This window comes from Doryrhamphus excisus, chromosome 17, assembly GCF_030265055.1.
Source record: "Doryrhamphus excisus isolate RoL2022-K1 chromosome 17, RoL_Dexc_1.0, whole genome shotgun sequence".
NCBI classification, from domain to species: Eukaryota; Metazoa; Chordata; class Actinopteri; order Syngnathiformes; family Syngnathidae; genus Doryrhamphus; species Doryrhamphus excisus.
Genome location: NC_080482.1, coordinates 12,267,166 through 12,291,083, shown reverse-complemented (window position 1 = coordinate 12,291,083; position 23,918 = coordinate 12,267,166). Strand labels below are relative to the sequence as shown.

The 23,918-nt window shown below is 43.9% G+C and overlaps 1 long non-coding RNA gene across 3 annotated transcripts in view; it reads left to right on the top strand.

The window, feature by feature from the left end:
- The first annotated feature begins 105 nt into the window (after nt 1–105).
- Nucleotides 106–23,918, top strand: part of LOC131105477 (uncharacterized) — a 47,093-nt gene continuing 23,280 nt past the window's right edge. For 2 of the 3 annotated variants that reach the window (XR_009119944.1, XR_009119942.1), the window contains exons 1-4: nt 106–143; nt 460–497; nt 5,428–5,533; nt 8,583–8,648. This is a non-coding gene — a long non-coding RNA (uncharacterized LOC131105477). Of the gene's footprint in view, nt 144–459; nt 498–1,692; nt 2,134–5,427; nt 5,534–8,582; nt 8,649–23,918 lie in introns of those variants that run through there. The other variant, XR_009119943.1, reaches the window with a different exon arrangement.

Genomic DNA, 23,918 nt, shown 5'->3' with positions numbered 1-23,918 from the left:
ACAAATCACCTTCAAAAACAAACTGATGTTGTACACATCAGAATTTCTTGAACTGTCCACCAGGGTACACGTAAAGTTTTTTTCAATTGAAAAAAAAACTAAGCTGTCACAACACAACAGTCTGGACAACATGCTAACTACAGGTACATGTTCATTTTTTAAACATTTTGTGAGTTGAAAGATTCACATGGCATCTTATAAATTACAACCAAAATGTGTGGATATTATTGGCTATTGGCATCATGGGACTAGTTTTAGCTGGTAGCATTAGCACACTCTCCTGAGCTGAGAATATTAGCTGCTAGCCTTAGAGGGCTAATGCTTGCTAGCATTGTGTAGTTAATACTAGCTTTCATTAGCTTGCTTCTCTGACTGGGCTAACATTAGCCGAAGTCAGCAAAGTGTTTGGAGGCTGCCATCTTGTGTAACTACTGACTTGTCCGTGTTGCCCTTTGACAGCCCCTGCCGCCATCTTTATTAAGCTGAAGCAGTAACAGGTGAGTCTTCATCAGCATCATAGTTGTCTCATTCAAAGAAAGGACCTATGAAATACAATATTTGTTTGATAGTTAGCTATTTTATAGTCCTGAATGGTCTGAGCCTTTTTGATACGTTCTAAAAAGACGGGGCTGGATGGCGAGAGGGCGGGTCCGCCCTACCGGGGGGTCGAGAGCAGGTGGGTCGGTCAGCATCCAGTGATCTAATGATGGACCGGCTTCAGAAGTCTTTGCACGGTGCCAATTAACTCTGACATGGGGGGGCTGCAGTTGATGGACATGTCTATTATTAGACGCCATGCTGCAAAGAAATCAAAGGAAGCAAAGTCCTGAAGGAAGTGGCGATGGTGGTGTTGCTTTCTTATTATTATTCTGAAGGGACGACAAAAGAAAGCAGAATAAAAGTTGCTTCAAAGACATCAATGAAGGTGTCCCCCTCCTCATGCCCTGATGGGGCCGCCTACCATCAAGCAGGAGGCGGGGCTTGTTTGAGCTCCATTTCAAACGTTTTCCACCTAGAAAATTCTCCCAGAATAATTAGTGAACTGCCCACTGATTTTAATTAGATTTCTGCTGCTTTCTTATAAAGATATTGTTGTATAAATAGCTGATAAAAGTAAGCTTTATTATCTTTATAAAAGCACAGTGAAGAAAAAATAGTTAGCAGCACACACGAACCATGGTTTTTTTCACTGAATCGCTTTGCTGTCATGTGACCACCTTTTTAATCATCTTCATGTGTGCTGACCTCCTCATGATGGAAGTACGGATTAGCATGCACTAAATGAAATGCTAATAAGGACATCATCAAGTCTGGGATCTCATCCTGAAAGTCAAGACAAGAAGACGTTTAAAGTTGGCCTGCTGCATGCTAACATGTTCGTGAAGAGCAAATTTTTATGTTAAATACCATCTAACGTGGCTGCACGGCGGGCGAGTGGTTAGTGTGCAGGCCACTCAGCCAGGAGACCCGAGTCCAAGTCAACCCTTGGCCATCTCTGTGTGGAGTTTGCATGTTCTCCCCGTGCACGTGTGGGTTTTCTCTGGGGACTCCGGCTTCCACCCACATTCCAAAAACATGCTAGGTTAATTGTCCATAGGTATGAATATGAGTGTGAATGGTTGTTTGTCTATATGTGCCCTGTGATTGGCTGGCCACCAGTCCAGGGTGTAGCCCGCCTCTCGCCCAAAGACAGCTGGGATAGGCTCCAGCACCCCCGCGATTCTTGTGAGGATAAGCGGTAGAAAAGGAATTAATGAACCATCAAACGCTGCTGCACAACCAAAATGCAGCAACAAAAACAAATATTCAGCTTAAAGGGGAACGGCACTTAAAAAAAAAAGTCCATCATTCACAACCCCTTTCTTTCCCTTTTCTGTGAATTATTACAAGAGAAAAGAAGTTAATTTGAGCTAGCTAACAATGCTGTCATTGGGATACACATATTTTGACTATGAAGCCCTCTAAAAAGAACCCTCTCACAACGTTGCACTACCAAAACGTATTTTCTCTCTGCATTGATAGACGTACTTATGCTAATTTTGTCAACAACAACAGCAGCGACAACACTTACGATGTCACCTCTCCTTCGGGTGGCTGTGTCTTCCAGCACAAGACGTGTGCTCCAGTCCTCAGGTAAAAAATGCTGACGGCAAACGAGCATCTTGTTGAGCCTTTGTAGCAAAATTGAGAGTGTTGTGTTCATGAGTGTTCACATAAAAAGTGCCGTTCCCCTTTAACACAAATCATATACACATATTGTATTGTTGGGGCTTTGTAAGGGGCACACCCCTGGAAATTAGGAAGTACAACATACACTATGTTGTAAAATTACTCTTTGTTCTCATGAGCTTTATTATTTGGCTTTAAAGGTTTGCCCTTGCATCCTTCAGCCAAAGGAAAACAGTCAACAACAACATTGATTGAACATTGACTACTTTAGATAGTTGAAGAGAAGAGGTTTTCTATGTCATTACAATTTTAGCAAACTAGCTATGTGTGCCCAAACCCCATTCTCATAGTAATATATTTTCCCTTCCTATTTCGACTATCGTTTCCCCTCTTACGCCTACATATGTCGGGATTTTACAATATTGTCTGGCATTTGGTTCTCTGTTCCACTAACTGCCACTTTTTCCTGATTTAATTCTTTAATACTTTTAATATAAAGCGATTTTTAAAGCTTTGGTTCTCCAGCGAACCACAGTGAGAGCCATTATCCACAAATGGTGGAAACATGGAATAGTGGTGAACCCTCCCAGTAGTGGCCTGCCAACCAAAATGACCCCAAGAGCACAGTACTTTGTTAATTAGTTCATTTTTATAGAATTTTTTTTACCTTTCTGTTTATGAAATTATATTAAACTATATAAATTAAATAGGCTGCCACCCTACCAGAACTGGGTCTGGAGATGTGTAGGACCCTTCCCTTCCCAGGTGACGAGTCTGGCAAACTGCAGTTTGAAGTGATTGCCTGAGTGGATTTACACTTTACTTTACTTTCGTTTAATGTTTTTCTTAAAAGCCAAAAGAACAGTGCGTCTTAACAATGCTCTTCTAGTTCCTTCAAGTTGTGCAGCTAAAGATGTTTATAAAAATAAATCTTGATTGTGAATCAAAGGATCGTATATTCTGCTAAAAGTGTTTAGGGGCAAATATCAGGGCATTATCTCCTCTCCTCATGTATGTGAGCATGTTTTGTGTCTGCATGTTTCACCACTGGAGGAGGATTAAAGTTAGCCTAATCTCCTCCTCCTCCTTCTCCTCAATCCTGTTGAGATGCTGCGGCCTCCCTGCAGCTGCCAGGTTGTGTTCCGCTTTATTCATGAGCAAGAGGGACGAGGTGGCAGCTGTTTGTTTACGCGTTCCCACGACTCGCTGCCAATTAAGCATCTTCATTCCGTCAGCCGCTTGTCTGCTCCGATTAGGAGCTCCTGAGCAGACGGGAGCAGAGCGAGAGGCCTCCTTGTGTCCTCGTCTTCTCCTCCAGGAACTTGTCTTTCACACAGCTCCTCTGAAAAGTGGAACATCCTCCCAGCTTACATGACCCTTGAGCAGTCAAGACAAGATCTAAAGTGAAGCCTTTGAATAAGAAATTAGCCCTAGCTTAACATTTGGAAGATTTAATTGATGAGAAAAAATGCAGACATTATTTTTTAAACATAATAATTTCATAAAATAAACACATTCAAAGCATTATTTTTCAATCAACGTCTTATTCTTTAAGGCTTCAAAAATTTGATATTAACCAGCACAGTATTAAGTTTCCTGCACATGCAGTACCTCAAGATGCCGCTAGATGCTGGACCATAAACGGTGTCTGGCTTTCTTCCAGGTCTCATTAAATCCGTGTGTTAAGTGCATGCTGCACCTTTAGAACAACTATTTATTTTAATTTTATGTTCTTGTATTATGAATTATGCATGTGTGTTAATATAATACTTGACAGAGGAGTTTGCTTCAGGTCATTTCAGCTTATGTGTTTTTATCCCAGCACACATGCGTCTTCTTACACTCCCAGCTAATGAACATGCAGTATGTAATAATTCTATGCATTTGTTTGTTTGCAAAAAGATGCTTAAGTTAATGGTCAGGACTGAAACAAACACAAAAACTCAATGTGAGCCCCCCCTCCCAAAAGGATGTTTACTGTGTTTTCTACTTTAGGGTCTTTGCTATTGATCTGCAAATTTGTTCAACTCACACTATGAAAGATAACACACCACTAAATGAGATTTGAGTCATGATGCAATCTGTCTCCTTTGCCACTGCCTTTCTTCGCATAAGACGGTGACCACAACGCTTCATGTCTGGAGGAACACATTGCGGAAGACCCGTCTCTGTTCCCTGTATACAAAGCAAGGCAGTTTGGTGGACTTTGGTGTGGAAGAACTCGAAAAAGTCCTGATAAATGGACACACTCCAATGAACAGTAGAAGCCGCTAGAGCTGCATGCAAGAACGCCACATATTCTTCACGTCTCACTTCTTGGGGGTGTCTGAGTACTTTTTTGGGTTCGAGCTCGTTGTTGACAGATCTTCTTAATTCATGTTTGGTGCGTCCTCTGGTGGATTTATTGTTTCCCAGTGAAGATTCACAGTTGTTAGATTTTGCATCCATAAGTTTGTCGCGCCAACATCTCCGGAATGATGACTTGTTTGTAAAGGCATTAACATGAGAAAGCACCTCAGACTCGGCGCACTTATTTGACCTCTGACCTCTCCTTTATGCCGACCAGACAGCAAATTGCAGCAGCGGTCGCGGTGGCTTTCTCGTGCTCTTGCATGGATGGGGAATGGGGGGTGAGGGGACTTTGTTTTTTTTTTTTTTAGTCAAGTCATTTAATAGCAAAGTCAATTCCCATGCATCCCCCCCTTCTCCTAGCACACAACATCACACACGCTCCCACACTCCCAACCAGACATGCTGAAGAATCCCCCCCCTTTCCCCGCCCCTTGTCTGCGTTTTAATGAAGAGAGGGTAACCCATGAAGAAACATTATTGGGCGGACCACTTTGCATGTGAGGCTTAATCCCATAGAGCTGCAGCGGGATGGCAAACATATGCGGCATATTACGGCCGCATCGCATTGACGGCGCTATCAATGCCGTCCTCTGTTTTACCATCAAAGCCTGGGAACGTCTTTGTGCTAGCCGCCCTATGCTAATGCCGCGTCTGCTTTCTGGCGACAACAATGTTCACGGCGCTCCAATATGTACGTAGTAACTCATGCTTCCCTGTGGCAAAAAACATAAAATACAGATTTGATTTCTTATCTCGCCACCAAAAAAATGTGCTTGCGGACGCTTTTTGGGTGTGAAGGAGCTTGATGAATATTACACACGTTAATGAGGTCATCAATCTATCACTCAGCTGAAGACAAATCTGCTTCCTGATTTAAGTCTCCTTCATGTTTTATTTCTTTGAAAGGCTCCTACCAAGCATGGATGGAGGATGTTTGAAATCACGTGCAGCCAGGAAGGGGGCACGAGTCCACGCCTTGTTGAACTTCCAAGACTGAAGTTGACATCTCAGTGTACGTCTCCATGACACAACATGGCACTGCCAACTTTTTCAAAGCACTTTCTCAAGTGATGACCATAACTTAAGTCGGGTAGAGCAGTTGTCTGCAGGTTGTACAGGTTTGATCCTCCGTCCTCCTGTGACCATGTCAAAGTATCCTTGGACAAGATACTGAATCCACATGTTGCTGCTGTCAAAGTGCGATCATAGAAAGTGAAAATTAATAAATCACACAACCCTACTCAATTAAATATTCTTGTTGAAAAACATAAATAACACATGAACCATCAATGGAAACCAAAACAGTAACCTATTGACGATTGGATTCTTCATCCATCCATTTTCTTCCGCTTATCCGGGACTGGGTGGCAGGGGCAGCAGTCTCAGTAGGGAAGCCCAGACTTCCCAGTTCCTGGCCATCTCTTCCAGCTCCACCAGGAGGACACCAAGGTATTCCCAGGCCAGCTGTGAGACATAGTCCCTCCAGCGTGTCCTAGGTCTGCCCCAGGGCCTTCTCCTAGCTGGGCATGTTCAGAACACCTCACCAGGGAAGCATCCGGACTAGATGTCCAAACCACCTCAACTGGCTCCTCTCGATGTGACGGAGGAGTGGTTCTACTCTTTCAGTTGACTGAGCTCCTAATCCTATCTCTTAGGGTGAGTCCAGCCATCCTATGAAGGAAACTAATTTCAGCCGCTTGTATGCGCAACCTCTTTCTTTCGGTCACAATCTAAAGCTCATGACCATAGGTGAGGATGGGAACATAGATCGCCCGGTTCTGGGTCAGCTCTTCCCCACGACCGATCTGCCTGTTGACCCCACGCTCAAAACTTCCCTCACTGGTGATACTTGAACTCCTCCACCTGGGGCAGGACCTCATTGGATTCTGCATCAAAGCGGAAAATTGAGATCAGATGTAAAGTGTGCACATGCTTTTATGCACTCCCTACATTGTCTAAGCATGCTCCAGATTAGACTATAGATGGCCTTCTGGGGGGTTTCTTAAATCAGTCAGCCCCTGGACTGCTGACACATTCCAGTCTCATGATGCCCGGGTAGAGGGAACTTCGGCTGCCTCCCAGTGAGGCAGTCTGCATGTTCTCCCAGTCCATCATGGGTTTTTTTCCCGGGTACTGTGGCTCCCTCCCACATCCCCAAAACAGTCATGTTCGGTAATTATAGATTCTAGACTATTGAAAGTGAGTGCAAATGCTTGTGTTCTGTGATTGACCAATGACCAGTCCAGGCTGTCTGGGTGTCCAGGGTGCGTGATGAGATCAGGCTCCAGCTCACCCGCCATCCTGAATAAGAGAAGGAATGAATGATTCCAGTTGTAAGGTCACATGGTCAGATCCAGAAAAAAAGGCTCTTTTCAGGCTGCCGCTTCTTTGCAGCTGTGAGTGTCTAATCACCAACACTGAACGGTGATTGCTCATTGTCCTGCAAGCAGAGGCTGGAGCTGGGCTGCCATCAGGAGGCTATCAAGATGTTCCATCCTGTGCTGTCACTCAGTCACAAGCATGGAGGTCAAATGAGAAGCTGGTCCCATGTTTGCCAAGCGAACTGTTTGGCTGTACCTGTAGCAGCCTCCTGTATCGACAGTAATCCATAAATCTTTAAATTAATCGATTGTGGAGACATTCACCCGGTATCACAAGAGAAGCAATTGGTGAGACCCTTGGCTACCAGAGAAAGATTGTTCTACATGCTCCTGTGATCATGTTGAAGTATCCATGCCAAGATGCTGAACCCCCAGTTGCTCCTGATGCTGCGTCATCAGTAGTTAAATGTGCTAACGGTGTCTAAGCGCTTTGAGAGTCTTGTAGGTGGAAAATGTGACTAATAATTATATTTACTTCTCTGACTTTGGACATATTTTGAAACTTTTTGAAGAGATGTGTCATCGTTTTACTTTGCACTTTCATACAACAGGCATCTTTATTTTTTCTAATGTAAGATTGTCTAAATCTACAAACATTAACTTTGGAATGAAATCAAATGGTATTGTTTGTACACTCCATCAAATCATATTGAATTATGTTTTTAAAATATATTGCGTTTGAATTGTATAGTAACCTGTGTATCTAGATTCAAATGGTCACAAAGAGATTTCCATCCCTACTTACGCAGAGATTTACTACCAGCCTTGACCCGCCATGATGGTGATTTTCATGGAGGAACAATGTCCACTCTGAGGTCCTCATCTCTTTGTGGGCTGCGTTCAGGTGCGAACAGCCGGGTAGGACGTCAAACGGTCGCTATGGCTACCATGTTGAAATGTCACTTCAGATCATGTGTGCTAATTGAAAGGCCGGAATCAAGCAGGGTGACCTTGAGGGTTTGACCTTCAGGGTTGCGAGTCAGTGTGTATAAAGCATGAGCAGACGGAAAAGGTGTGTACAGAGAAGACAATTAATGAGTCATTAAAACCTGTCTCTCCTCATCCACCTTATTCTATTTCGCTTAACTGTTGGTGACGGTCCTGAACAGCAGGTGGCAGTAGTTGCAGTACTGTACTTCACCCAATACCTGAGAATTCATTCAGAATGCATTGTTGTTATTGTGCTTGTACAACTGTACTGTATTTTCACTGACTTATTTAGCTATATGAAATGATCTAAATATGAGAAATATATCTCAGTATGATCAGTGGCACTATAAAGGGCTCCTGACTGACATGGGCCCCAATAAATAGGTAGAATATATATTTTTTAATATATAGTCAGAATTTGGAATTTGGTAGTAACAGTGAAATAGTCACAGTGACCAATCTTACATATTGACTGCACCACCCATATGAAATGAAATGGTTTGGTCCACCACAACCATGCTTAGCAGCCTGTGGCCTGTCAAAAAAGAAAAGAGAAAAAAGTGACATGAGACAGGCAAACAAAAAGGGTTTCAATATGTGAAAGCCAGTCTATTAGCTTAATGTCCATAATGAAATAAATGTTATGAATGTTAGCATATTGTTTTAGCCTACACCCTTATTAACCAACATTCAATCAGCACAGCATGTAGCATGTTTTATTAAATACGTTGTCACTGCTTCTTTCACCAGATTTAACAACAGATGAGTGTGTGACAGCCCTGTCTCCCCATATCGTTACTCCTACCAGTGAAGAAGGTGAGTAACACTGTGTTCAATGACATGTTACTTGGTATCATTGCAGGAAGTCTGTGGCAATTAAAAAGATGGCCTTTAGCACATTTGTAATGTTCTTTTGCATCAGATAGTGAATTGTATACTCTAGTATATGCAGACTGTTGCATCGACATCTCACTAGCAGTAAATATTACACTGGTAGTATAGAACCATAAAAACATTAGCAAACCTTTTCATAGAGCCCAGAATTCCTGGCGGCTCCCTTGAGTATGATACAGTATAGGATTGTTACATGAAAGCCTCCCTGACAAATATGACAGAATGTTTGATACACTTTGTTTTTGATACATTTTTCCGATCATACACACTCACACACACACACGCACACACACACTGGGGTAGGGCGAGTTGCCGTGTAATCCAATCAGAGCTACTGAATGAAGGGGGAAGGCAGGGGTCATGTGGATTAGGCTGTACAACAACTAACCTGAGGGGATCACATCCATGCACACCGCCGCTCCCAGGAACATTTGACACCCCCGCCCTCACCCCCTGCTTCATGTGCTGAATTGTACCCTACTCGTTTGAATAATCTCACTTTTTCTACTGCAAATGCACAACGTAGATCTAGACTTTAAAAAGGAGTTGCCAAAAATCACATAACAATAACATGTACAGTAGATTTCCACAGAACTTCAAGGATATGAATTTATTAGTAAACTCAACAGCATTTAAATATTTACTGACAATTGTTGGCCCAATAAAAACTATATTTTGGGAAATTTTGCAATCCACCAACCCCCCCGAAACAAAGATAAGAATTGGACATCACCGACAGCAACATTTTTCAAGCCGTTCATAATGGTGTCATTGTGTCTTTCTGGTGTGCTTTTGGACTAAAGTCACTGCTAAAATGTGGGTGTGAGTGTGTGTCTGTGTGTTTGCATTGTGTCCAATGAAACATGGAAAAAGAGACAGGGAGTTCTGCCAGTGGAGATACACACGTGCTCATGATGTTGCCAAGGCAACCAGGAGCTGCGCAGAGAGCTTCAGCATGGCACCGTGTGTGTGATATAAACAGGCAGAAAGAGTAAACAAGAGAGGACATAGTTGTTTGCTTTAGTTTGGGTTGCTTTGATGACCATTAAAAGTCACTTTCTGTCATGTAACCATAAACACATGCTGTGTCTCAAATGGCACACTTGCGTACTTACACTTCATTTGAGTACGGCAAAATGCAGTGCACTGCCTGGATGGTACACTTAAAGCTGTTCAAAATGGTGAGTGTGCAGTGATGGGACGCTTTCCACCTGTCACGGGTGGCCGAGACCAAAAGACAGAATCCTACTTTGAGAAAATTCCCTTATTGCGGTCACATCTGGAAACAATTAGCTGTGATAAACGAGGGATTACTGTATTCCAATTGAGAGTCAGCATTACACTCAAATGTCATCAGAGGAATCCAAAACACATCCATTCTTTGTCATCATGACTTGCTCTATATTCATCCATCTTGGTCCATATGTGTGACGTCCTCTTAGACACCCAGCAGGCTGAGGTGGGGGTCAGAGTTCATCCAGTGGGCATGTTGTCTGACTTTGTGTGAGGCCACTAAAAAGACGTGACGACACACTTCCTGGCCTTTGACCCTCCTTTGTGGACAACCAAGAGAGGTGACGATTAGGAAGGGAGGTGGGTCAGCAGAGATGTTAAGAGGTGTTTTATGGGGTGACTAACATGGTCTGCTTGACCTCTGACCCCTTCTCCCCCAGTCTGGTCACAGAGGAGAAAACAAACATATGCAATCTATGTCACGCGGTGGTCTTTCAGTTCGTGAAATGTATTCGAACTTTGACTCTCTGGTCAAGATTAGCCACGCTAAGTGCAACCCCCCTGCCCCCCACCCATCATGAAGCAGGTCAAACAGTTTATCCAAGCTTGATCCTAAATTCCACATGAACGTGCTTCACTCAGCATCACGTCTCTTCTTTCTACACGGAATTGTTCGGCATTCTTGTATGACCTTTGAACTGAGCCGCAACAAAGGTAATTCACCCCGGAAATCTCACTAATCTCATTATATTTTATCACACATGCACATTGTTACTTGTTTTAGGAACAAGCTGTCAGATTGGGCCATCATTTTCAATAATTCTAAGGTCTTTATCAAACAAAAAGTCCTCAAACAAATTATTTTTTCCAGAAGAAATAATAAATTTTTTTAACACAAATCACTTTTTCACTTTTTGAACATCTGACGTCACATTTACCTTGATTGAAGAGTTGATTGTTGACAAAGATCGCTACGAGGTAGGACACCACCTTTGTGTTTAGCTATGAGTTATTCCCTCAGTTCCATAGTGTTATTATATATTTTTTATATGTGTATATCACACACTTGCAACTTTCTTTGGCTCCATTGACTAGTGGCTGGTTTGCAACCAGAAGTCGCTGTCCGCCAGCTGCTAACAAGTTTTGTACTAAATATACGTTAAGAAAACAGTTGGACTCATGCTGTATATTAATACCACGACAAAACATGCGCCATGTTGTATGCTACCTGGGAAATATATGGAACCCGAGACAAAATGTTTGCATAGAAATAGAAAAATAAGTGAGGCCTAAATTCTATTACAATGCAGAATATGTGTATTACAGTGGTTGCATACAGGGAGATGTTTTTAATATTTTGAACGTCTCATGTAGCTAAATGATGTGTCCAGTGAATGCATCACGTCACATGACTTTAAAAGTCCCCGTGTGGTAGGCTTCCTGTCCATTATCGAGACAGCGGTGCTGATGCTACATGAGGAAGCGGGAGCGCTCCGTCGCACTGTCGCCTTGAACTTGAACCCCCGGAGGTCCCTTTGACCTCGCCTCCTTTCCCGTGCTCCTCCATGCCCTCCACGGCGGTGGCGGCCTTTGTTGAGCTGTCGGCATTAGCTCGCCGTCCTCCCCACTGGGTGGTGGTTGTGGGGGGAAGGAGGGGGTGTCGTCTCTAGCCTCTTGGCCTTGTGAGGCTACACCCATCTGGTGTGAGGCAAACCCCACTGGGGAACGTTGTTGTTTCCCAGAGCATTAATCTCAGCCGGAGGCTTCATTCTCACATTTTGGGATGTGAGGTTGATTCCTTTCTTTTTTTATGGGGAGTGATGCTGAAGGTGACATTAACTTAGACTTCTGGATGTGGTTTATACCTTTACAGGCCAGTAAAAACACGTTAGCTTGGTCCACTCAAATGTTGCCGTGACTTAGAACGAGGCAAGGAGGGGTGCGTGAGGAAGAAGAGGAGGAAAAGGAGGAAAAGGAGGAGGATGGGAGTGATTTAATCCGCTAATTTTTCTCAGGTCTTTCGGCCGCTGACAGGCAAGCGTAATGGTCCTTCAAGTAATGGAATCAGCCACTCAAGCAACACGCACGCTCGCCAGCGGCTGCACGCACACACACTGAAAGCACGCCTGCTTTGCATATGAATGACATCACCGTAAAGTTGTCTCGGGGAGGTTTTGGGCGGTTGTGGGGGCACGGCGACGGAGCGCCATGAAAGGGGAAACATTAGTCAAAACGCTTCCTGCTTGAGTCTCCCGCCGCGGCCCAACTACTTGACATTCCAGCACAGGAGCACGGTTGGCCCTCCGGGATGCCATTCTCTCTGATCTGGATGCGACTCGCCAGGCCTGAGCTTAATTTTACTCAGTTGAATCCACACATACAGTACAGTGGTGTGAAAGCGTGTTTGCCCTCTTCCTGATTTCTTACTTTTTTGCATGTTTGTCACACTTAAATGTTTCAGATCATCAAACACATTTAAATATTAGGCAATGACAACACAACTCAACACAAAATGCAGTTTTTAAATTAAATGAGACCTTCTTAATGAAAAGGGAAACTGCACTTTTTTTTTTTTACATTTTCTACATTATTCCCAATCCTTATTCCCAAACACATTTCTTTCCCTTTTCTGTGCATTATAACATGAGAAGACAAGTTAAGTTATGAGCTAGCCTACATTGCTATCATTGGCCTATTTTGACAATGAAGCCCTCTAAAACAAAAACCTCTAATAACGTTGTATGGCTTAATATACATGCTGTTCATCATGTATTAACATGTACACTGATGATAATATGTAATAGTTGCAGTATCTTGGTGTATTTTGATGATTTAAAACACTACCCAAACTTATTTCCTTGGGCGCATAGTTCTGTGAACAACAGCAACATAGATAAAGTAACAACACTTATGATGTCCACTCTCCTTGGGATGGCTGTGTCTTCCAGCACAAGACGTGTGCTCCAGTCCTCAGGTAGAAAAATGTTGATGGCAAACATCTTGTTGAATCTTTGTAGCAAAATGGAGAGCTAGGTATCCACTCTTCCATCTGCGAATGACGCTGTGCTAGTCTGTGAGATGAAAATAATTTTTGATAGTAGCTGCTACAATAATAATATCGCTGTAGCTTGGTTAATATACAAGTCAGTTATGTAAAAGGAACACTGTTGGCATACTTTTTTAAATTTTTTTTGTGAGGGCTTTAGCGTCAAAATAGATATTCCCCATGACATCCATTGCTAGCAAGCTCATATTAACCCGTTTTCTCGGGCTAGAATGCACAGGGATTGTAAATGATCGGCAAAATTTAAAAAAGTGCAATTTCCCTTAAGGGAGAAAAAAAATCCAAACCTTTATGCCGTTGTGTGAAAAAGTGATTGATCCCAGTTGTAACTGATTGCAAGTTATCACACTTGATAACACTTGATTGCAGTTGTTGCTGCTCAGGGTGGCTCAAGTAGTTATTAGTCACTTTTTCACACTGATTTTTTTTCTCCCTTAATAATAAAAGATTTCCTTTAAAAAACTGCATGGACTAATATTTACATTCAATGATCTGCAACATAGAAGTGTGACAAACATGCAAAAAACCTTCCTGTTCCTCACATTAAACTTCCTGCTTGTTTGACATTGATGACGTAACAGCAAACAATCAGGGCAATGTAAAGCTTCACTAAATGGCTTAAACAGACTTTGTTATCAGCAAACGTGTAAGTGTTTTTAACATGATGAGTTATTTAGCCGGATTAGTTATTTTAATATTGTATGAAAGTGAATCGTATGGTGAAGCGTATCCTATGAAAAATTAATATCTGTTATGTTTATTTGATAACCTGATAATTTTTCAGAATTTTTTGTATTGTATTTATTTAACTCGATTTTTATTATCGGAATTATCATGACTATACATTCATCCATCCATCCATTTTCTACCGCTTATCCTCACGAGAGTCGCGGGGATGCTGGAGCCTATCCCAGCTGTCTTTGGGCGAGAGGCGGGGTACACCCTGGACTGGTCGCCAGCCAGCCAATCACAGGGCACATATAGACAAACAACCATTCACACTCACATTCATACCTATGGACAATTTGGAGTTGCCAATTAACCTAGAATGTTTTTGGAATGTGGGAGGAAACCGGAGTATCCAGAGAAATGCACGGGGAGAGCATACAAACTCCACACAGAGATGGAGAGGATGGAATTGAACTCAGGTCTCCTAGCTGTGTGGCCTGCGTGCTAACCACTCGTCCATCATGACTATTATTAATCAATATTATTTCTATACAAGTAGTAGTAGTACTGCTCTATTGTTACTTCTGCAATGCGTCTAATCATTCATTTCCTTAAAAATCATCCTGAGCAAAAAAAAAGCTGACCTGTTGGAATGCTTTCCCATATAATAATACATGATCCTGCATTAAAAATGTATGTAAAGTATCACATTAAAATAACAAATATACACATTATTCAAATCCAATTTCTTGCATATTTATCATTTCAGTAGCATGTTAGTGCTGGCTGCAGTGTTTAAAACATGAAGAGGTTGTGTTGCTTATATCTGTGGGCACATCGTTTTATTAAAAATGTTTTTATGACTTAATACAGTACAATAGAGAGCATGTCAAAGTCATACTTTAAAATGAATGCATCCTTTGTCGGACCAACTATAGCTGTATTGTAGTAGTGGCACTGCTTGTCTGACATTTTGACAAAACATTACCACATTTTCAGTTTGGAATGGGTACATGTCATTTTTCCAGACTGTACAATGATAACCTGAAGGCACCACAATGTTTGTTTCCAAAGGGGAGGAGTGATGGTACAAATTGGGGTCAAAGCATCATTCACATCATCATCATTTGTTCATCATATTTGACCTCATCAGCGTCCACAGTGTGGTGGTGAGGAGGCAAGGAGACAAGGAGGCAGTGGAAGGATGCCCGCCATCTCTTGGCCCTGACATCTCCTCACATGGTCTGTCCTAGCGACCAGCTTCCCTCCAAAAGCACAGAATAGCCCCCCAGGAAGACATTCCTGCATACCAATGGTGATTGTGAGGATCTTCTGAAAGGAGCAACAGCACCCGAGCAGCTTGGACGTGAACCAAAAACCGCCATTCGGACCCACGAAGCCCCTCCTCGGCCCTTGTGTGCTTGTCCATCAAAATCAAGACGGGCGGCTGTTTGGTTTTTGACGCAGGCAGGTCAGCCCTGTCGCCATCTTGGATTCCTGGATGCTGCGAGCGGCCATTTTGCGCTCCGCCGTCCAAGCCACTCCCACTAAGTCCGCGGTCGAGGACCTAAAAAGCCAACATGGCCGTCGGCTGTTTATTGGTCTCGACGTTAGCGTGTTGCTCCATGTTCTTAACGGTGGCGCTCTCTTCATTAAGGCTTGTGGTACTGCACTAATGCCTTCGCTTCTTGGCGCCGTGACAGAGAATCAGATTATGATGGCCGTCATGCTGCCAAGAAACATGGCGGCAGAGGGCGGGCAGGCTGGTGCTGGCTCTGCGGATGTGGACGCCCTGGATGTAATGTAATTGCTGCCTGGCCTGGTTAATAAGGCCACTGTAATATTTGCAGCGAGCTGATGTTTATGTTCAACAAGCGGTGCCGCTGTAAACACAAGCTGGGGCGGCTTGTAAAGTGGCGGTGGGAGGGTGGGTGGTGTTAAAAAGCTTCCTCATTGAATTAGGCCACACTTCATAAAAGAGAAGGAGCACAGCTGTATAGTAAAGGAGTACATTTCATTTGTTTCATACTCTGGCAGCGCCCTCGTTTGCATGACAATGCTAATGAATTGTGTGTGTTGTGTGTGTGTGTGTGTGTGTGGAGGGGGCATATGTGCACGGTAGCCATATGTGATGTCAGACAGCAAATCACACACCATGCTGCTACCGTGCACGTGAGCATGTTCTCGCTCTATGCGTGTGTTAGCTTGTGTTGAACATTTGCAGCATCGAAAACACATAAAATGCTATTTTTTTCAATTCTAATCAAATCTGTTTTACCTAACAGTTTGTTGTAGAACCGTGTGAATTCTCCCAGCCAATCAGTGAAGAAAGATTAGCACAATAGGAAGGTATAATTAAATACTATTTAAAAAACACATTATACCAATACATCATTATAAATGTAATGACAATTATACATTTTGGGAAGAAAATCAAAAAAAATTGTAATACCTATAAAACTTTGAGCGCTTTAAATGTATTGTAATAATAAAAACTTTACTTGATAATTTAATTTAACAATTAATTTTTTCCGTGAAGTTTCCTACAATAAAAGTTGTCCTCACATACGGAAAACGTAAACGGTAAATGGATCTGAAATATCAAAGCTTTTCATACTATACTTAGGTAGGCCTACAACTATATTTATCTTAGTATTTTATACTACAAGAAAACAACATTTTCAGGATGAATGGTTGCAGTTTGTGCATGAAGTGAATTGCTTCAATCACATTTTATGTGCGTTAACCAAGATTTACAATTCAGTTACTATTTATTTACAATAGTTTGGATAAATCTCAGTATTTGCTGCAAGAAAACATTTAGAAAAAGCACAAAAAGTCCAAAGTTTGCATTGTTTTCACTGTAAACATTTAATACTATTGCAACACAGTCTTCATAAAAGGCACATTGGTGAACGCTCACAGTAAATTGTTGCAAAGAACAGCACAACTTGAATCCTATAGCTAACGTGCATTAAAAAAATACAAAAAAAAGAAAAATCACAAGGGGAGATTTCCCCGTCAGAGCAAAGACATCAGAGGATTAAAAAAACATCATTTCAAGCTTATCCAGGCAGATAAGTCATTGTCTCACGCTGGCGGTGTGCACCATTATCAAAAGAATATCACAGTTTCTAAATGAGGATCTGGAATCAATTTGCAAAAAAAAAAAAAAAAGTGAAGCGCATACTGGACGGGGATGATTTAAAGTCATGTTTGAAAAGATTTGCATAGATTATCAATGCTCATCAAAAAAATGCCACTTGCCGAAAATTAATATAGAGCAAATTAGGCTGTGATTATTAATATTGCATGTGTGTGTGTGTGTGTGTCAAGAAGCGGAAATGAAGGCGTGTTTGTGACTCCTACTGGCCACACCACCACTGCAAAGCCTGCAGGGAATTGTGTGTGTGTGTGTGCGTGTGTGCAAGCCACGTGCAGAGTTCGAAGAAGAGCAGTTGCATAGAGTGTAAAGACGACAGCTCACTCATTGGTCGTTGTGTCAGCTGACACACGAGCTGTCCAATCACAGTGCAGTAAGATTCACTGCTGCCTTGGGTCTCACATTCACCAGTCTGAGCGACGAAAACAAAAGCTGGACTACGTCTTCATTATTAATATGATTCACATCGATGATCATTATATAGACTATGATAAAAGCGCTACGATTGTGTTGAAGTCATCAAAAGCATTTGGAGTGCTGATTATCATGTAGTCCAACAGTATGGAACAGAATCAGCCAACAGTCCACCCTGGAGATTCCAGAACCTCCATCACGACAAGAACATCATCCTTGGCTCCGACCGGACAAGTGAGGAAGCATCCATGCGACATCGTCCCACAATCCTCAGCTCAGTCAGCCAACATCAACCTGGAAACACAAATACCACATTGTGTAAAAAAAAGACAAATGTGACACAACTAATCTAAAAGAGCTCCCTGTGTGAAAGGATGTTCCGCAATGCCGGAAAAGGAGTGTGGCGTGTTTGTGTTGAAAACAATTGTCTCTCTTAGACAAAGTGTAAACGACATTGACATGGAATAATTTGACCGGGCAATTCTTGATGTAGCACCTGTATGAAGTTCAACATGGGAGATTTCAACACTACTGGCAAGTCAGACAAGTACTTTATACCCCATCGTCACGTCTAACTGATGCTGTGTCGCTGTGTGAAAGCAGCTGGGTTCTGTGTGAAAGGCACAGGCAGATAAAGGCTAGATTGACTCTCAGAGTTGTGGAATTTGCTTTGCTGGTAATATCTCATTCTGGAAGTCCGCTGGTGTCCCTAAAGACGTGTCCGCTTAGAGTGAGGGAATGCTGTGTGTTTGCGCGGCAGCCGAGGGATGAAAGGCCTCAGGAGGAGACTGGTACGCTGCCACGCTAATACAAAGAGCAAGCATGTGACGCAGCCTTAGCCTAGCCCGGCCGCACTTCAGAGGACTAACACTTTCTTTTTGGGCCGGCTCAGACAAACAAGTCTTAGCGTGGGTCAGCGAGTGCACACGCGGCCAGCTAACATGCTAAGACTTGAGCTAGCATGTCTGCTTCATGGCAGTGTTGCCCAGCTGGCCTGATTGGGGAGGTGATGCTGATGATGGAAGGGGGCGGGGCTAAAGTTGGCATCCTAAAAGGCACTTTGTTGATTTATTGTCATGTTTTGTTGAAGGAACTACAGTGAAGACTCTTGTTATTGGACAATTTACAGTCACAGCATGTGGTCTCATTAAGTCATGGAGAGTATGACTGTGTATGCGTGCGTGCGTGTGTGTGTGTGTGTGTGTGTGTGTGTGTGAGGAAGGCGCCACTAATTAAGAATGTAAACGAGTGTGAGAGCAAACGTCCAGCCTGAATTCACTCACTTTTTTTATGCTGCCTCACCCCCTCCCGCTATAAAAGGTCTCTTCAGTCTTTACTGAGTGAATAGTTACGGTGTCTCATCATACTGCCCCCCCACCCCGCTGACACCCCCCAAGTTGTGAATAGGGAGCCCAATTGAGCAAACAGTCAGGCTGTCAGCTCAATAGGAGGTCTGGCCGTGAACTTCAAGTCCTTCCCAAGCCCCCCCTGGTCTCACATTAGGGTGGGAGTGGTGATGTGTATGGGAGAGGAGGGGGCGGTGTAACCAGACTTTTGGGGGGACCCCTACGTGCCAGTGCTGAAGGAGGGACCCCTGCCACAGCAGTGGTTCCCAAGGCTGGTGGAGGGGCTGGAGCAGCTGGGGCACCCTCCCCTCCTGCAGTCTAGTTTAGAGGGGACGGTGTCTGCCCCTCTGCCAGTCCTCATCCTCCAAACCCCCCCCTCCCTTACACACAAAGATCCAGACACAAGCTGCTGGCCGTGCCCTCCCCGTCTCAAAGCCCCCCCCCCCAACATTACCTCAAGCAGCTCCCAGGCTCCTCATCATCTCATTAGCCCGCGCCCGCCACTCCACTGTCTGCAGCCCTGCATTGTTTTGGGCTCTGCATAATTTACACAGTAAATTGAGGACGCCCCCCCTCTACCCCCAGCTCAATCTACCACCTGTTAAAAGGAGGCCGGCCCGTCATTAGCGCGCCTCGGCTCCCACACAGTGTACACGCCGCTTGCCAGGGAAGGCCAAAGAAATGCCAACATGGAGGACGTCTTGTAAATAAACGACAAAGATCAACATCGAGCTCGTTGAAGCATCCGCTTCGTTAACTGATGACACTCAGGAGCTCTTCCTCGAGCATGAATATTAGCAGCAGAAGCCATGTTAGCATAAAAAAATGGCGGCTCTTGCTTGAGTCACAACGACAATATGGCGCATTGTTTACAGGCCGACTTAATCAGCGCTCGCTAATTAATGCTAGCTGGATGTAAGCGGTTTTATAAGCTGCAAACGCTACAGGGCGTTCACACACACACACGCACACAGAGAACAATAGTCCACTTGTCCGACACTCTCATAAGACCACCACTCAGTTATTACTCAATCAAGTTGACTATTTCTGTCAGTTTTAAAATACAAAGGAAACAAGAATTTGGAAAATTCATCTATATTTTACCTCCAATTTATCTACAAGTTTACCTACAAAATTGACCTAAAATAAGAATTGTTTTTCTTATATTTGAATTTAATATTTATTTCTGGGCTACTCATTGAAATATTGAAATAATTAAATATATATCTGAATTAATTCAAAATACATATATTTAGATGTATTCACAAAAGTACAAAATATAATAAGTGTTATTTGTATAAAAAATATAGCTACAGCAATTGTCCAGGGCTTTAAAAAGTACTTACGTCCTGTCAAATACTAATAATATAACATAATATAATAGTGTTAAAGCTGTAATGCGACACAGCAGTGTTTGAGATCGTAATATCACCGTTTATCCCCCCCAAAAATGGCCGCCGTCGTCGCCATGTCCCACATGAGGATGGCACCACAAGAAAAGATGGCGGCCAGGAGCACAGATGCCCGCTGAAAGCCTCCTGAGAGCCGCTTTGAGCGCCAAGTGATTTAACGCAAAGGCACAAAACATGCCCCGCCCACAATGACTACCCCCCCCCCCGCTTCAGCACATGAATGTCGCAATTAAAAAAGAAAAAAAAAGGTGATTAAAAGAAGCAACAGCAGCCTGCTGGCGGGCACGGCTGGGCGGGGAGGATGGAGGGAGGTGATGCAAAGATGTCGGGCATGGCGGGTTCCATCGGCGGGATCCATACCTGCACTGGCGGCTGGTCCGCTTCCATTTGATGCCAGCGTGGCTCTAAGATGGTGGCGAGCTGGGAAGAGGGGCAGCGCGCTGAAGATGGAGCGCAGGAGGAAGGTAGGAGGAAGAGGAAGAGGAGGAGGGGAGAGGCCATGCAGTGGAGGAGAGAGGGAGGACAGAATCAACACCAACCCCCCCTCCTCCTCATTCTTCTTCTTCTTCATTTGGCTTTTCAGCATCCTCCGGCCAGCATGAGCCTGCGTGGAACACAAGGAAGCAAAGATCAGAGGCCGCCATTTTTCCACCAAAACACGCATGTGGAGTTTAGAGGGGGGACCCCAATGCAACACACACACACCTTTTCATGTGTGTTCTCATGGTACAGTCTGCCCCTGAGCATGCAAATGACTTTCATTATGCAAATGCATGCAAATCAGATCCAAGCATGTGAGAGAGCCATTGAATGAAAGAGTGAAGGAGAAGACAGGACAAGGGAACAATCCTTGAGCATGGCGGGAGTCAAATTAGCTAAAAAACAAAACTGAAGTTGCTTGTTGGACGCATTTTACGACATGCAACCGTTATCATTTTTTAGCTACCTAGTGTTTGTTTTCTTGCGTAAACATTAGTAAGCATCATTTGTTTGTTGTTGTTCAGCTCACAGCTAACCTAACACGGCTGAATCAATGTGCAGCTTGTGCCCGTCGGTCAGTGGATGATTTTTATGCATTTGGGTGTCCACAGTGAATTAGCAATTAGCCCAAAGCTGAGCTAACTGGATTTACGCAAGCATGCCGAAGAAGCACAGTTAGCTCAGAGCTGGCTAACTGACGAGCAACGCTCATCTTTTTCTAAATAATTCCTGTAGATTTAAAGCTATGACAATGTTGCCGTGGCGCTAGTGCAGGCTAGCAGGTGGAGTGTGTGTCGTCAACACGTCCATTGAGAAGCGGCGACAAAGAGAGCTGACTAATGAGTGAAGGGGTGTGGATATGGGGGGGAGCTCTCTTGTCTCCTTCTGCTGATGCTTTTGTCTGTGGGTGTCACTGAGGGGAAGATTTGGTGCCAAAGTGGAGGAAAAAAGGGGTGACTTGGGAGTGTGAGAGAGTTGGGGCGCTAAGCATGGAGGGCGACAGGGGTGTGGTTGTGATGAATGGTGGCAAAGCTCTCCTAATTGGCACTTGACATTTTTTTTGCAGCTGGCATTGGAGTGGGCCGCCTTTCAAGCCTTCGCCGGATCCTCGCGCCGAAAAAGTGCCTTATGCAAATATGGTCGACTCGCTCCATTGTGATAGGAATGGCGCTGCGTTACAATGGAATGGTCTGCGCATGGAAGCCAGACATGCACGAGTAAAACGCTGGGTGCTCTGCCGAATCATTTCATCCGAGTCGCGACATTTTTTGAGTTGACGCTGTCAATCTTTTTTTTTTATTTGTTTGCTTATGGTTTAACATGTAAAGTCGTGATGGAAAGTCATGCAGAAACTCGCACGTATACAACAACTTCAGCAGCTGAACTGTAGGTCGCTGGCGAGGCCCACTGAGTCTGTGAAACCTGGGTCTTTGTCGAGTCCCCCTAAGTCAAGTCTTCATCGACTACCTCTGTGTCAGTGCAATTCAAGTTTTCGGCGACTACTAGTGAGTCAGTAAAGTCGAGGCTTCATCCAGTACCCATGAGTCACATCTTCACCAACTATATCTGAGTCAGTGAAACTCCAGGTTTTGTGGACTACCTGTGATTAGGTGAAATTCGAGTCTTTGTCGAGTACCAAGCAGTCAAGATGTCTTTGTGTACCCGAGAATCAGTGAAATTCAAGTCCATCGCTAGTGCAGTACTTCTAGTTTCAGATAGACCTAAATAAAATAAACCTTTATCCAGATCATCATCAAAATGCAATGGCTACTACTTATTAAGGATTGTATTTTTCGTGTAGTCCTGCTATCTTTACTATTGTTTTATGCCAACATAACATGTCAACATAACTCATTAAAACAACAAAGTTAGTGGAGGACACGACTGACCCTGCAGGACCACTTTTAGCCAAATTTGCCACAACCCATCCCCAAAAAATGGTAAACATGATAACAAGGTCTTGGTGTACATCTAGAGAATTATTATCATCTGAGAGCCCAGACAAGATATATAATATTTTGCAGATGACGGTAGCGCCCCCACTCCCCATGTGGTAAAAGTACACCTGTTACTGCTCACTTAATGTCTTTGTGACTTCTGTCGTCATCTGAGAGCAAGGGGGGGTGGGGGTGTTAGTGTTGTCTGAAATAACAAGATCTAGTCTTTGGGCCAACACTGAAGCCATTTTATAAACCCTGTTGGTGTCTGAAGAAGAAAAAAGCGAGGGGGTGGGGGGGAGACAGAATCACTGGGTCTTATTGAGGAAAGTGTCTGGCTGCTTGGACCCGGCGGGACTGAAAGGGAGGAAAAGGGCTGCATTGTCCCACAGTGACAAGTGGACTAGCTCTATTGACTGTAAAGTCTACTGCTGCTGGGAGCAGGGGGGTCACAATGGCTGTTTTTCTATTTGACACATAGAAGCTAAATCTGCTTGCCAAGTGCAGGAGAGCAAAGACAAACGCAGCATCCTCCTTCTTCCTTTCCTACGTCCTCCTCCACAGGGATGCAAAGGAACCGGGGCAGACCTCACGTTCTAGTCATGCATCAGAAGAGTTGATATCGAGTCCTGTTCTGGTCCTACCATCTTATTTGTGGTGCAATCAGTCTGTCCAAGCCGGACCCAGAAAGGATTCATGGAATTACTAAGCATCATCAAACTGCTTTCACAGTCTGCAAGGTTCTGGAGGTTCTCTTCAAGCAGTCGAGTTTTTCCTTGCCTGTGTCGCCAAAGCGGGTCGCAGTTCTTTGGTGGAAGAGGACTGTGCTTCAAGCCTTTTGAGATAACTTCTGCTGTGAAATGTTGCTCTCAAAATGAAATTGACTTGAAGCACCCGCTCAAATCTGTCAGATTTGGAGCTGATTCCTGTTGGGACATCCAACCATCCACTGCTATAGCAACACAGCCCGCAGATATGGACAAGGATGGAGAGCGGGCCGGCCCAGCGGGATGGCCGCTGGGTCTTTGAGGGTCAGGAAGGAAATCACACCTCCAATCAGCCATCAGAGGCCTTCAGTTTGAGGATCTGATTGACCAATTACTGCTCACCATGGGCCCGGCCAAAGGAGCTAAAGGCTTAGATTGTTCTCCGTCACTTTATGCCTGATTGCCCCCGGACCACTCGCTTCGCCCCTCACCCCCTCCTTTAGGTATTCAATGAGATCCCATCAGGCATTTCCACATGGTAGCACCTCATGCAATGGAGGCCCATTCAATGGCAAGCCAACTGTCACGTCAAATCAAACAACGGCCGGGACCCCAAGTCAAACATCTTTTCATGCCAGCGGCAGAAAGGAGAAGGTGGCTCGGTGAGAGGGTGGGTTTGGGAGGGGTGGAACAGCCAAACTTAACAAAACTTGCTTATCTTTCCAGATTAACAGAGAATTCGTCACCGACTAGGATGTATAATTCAT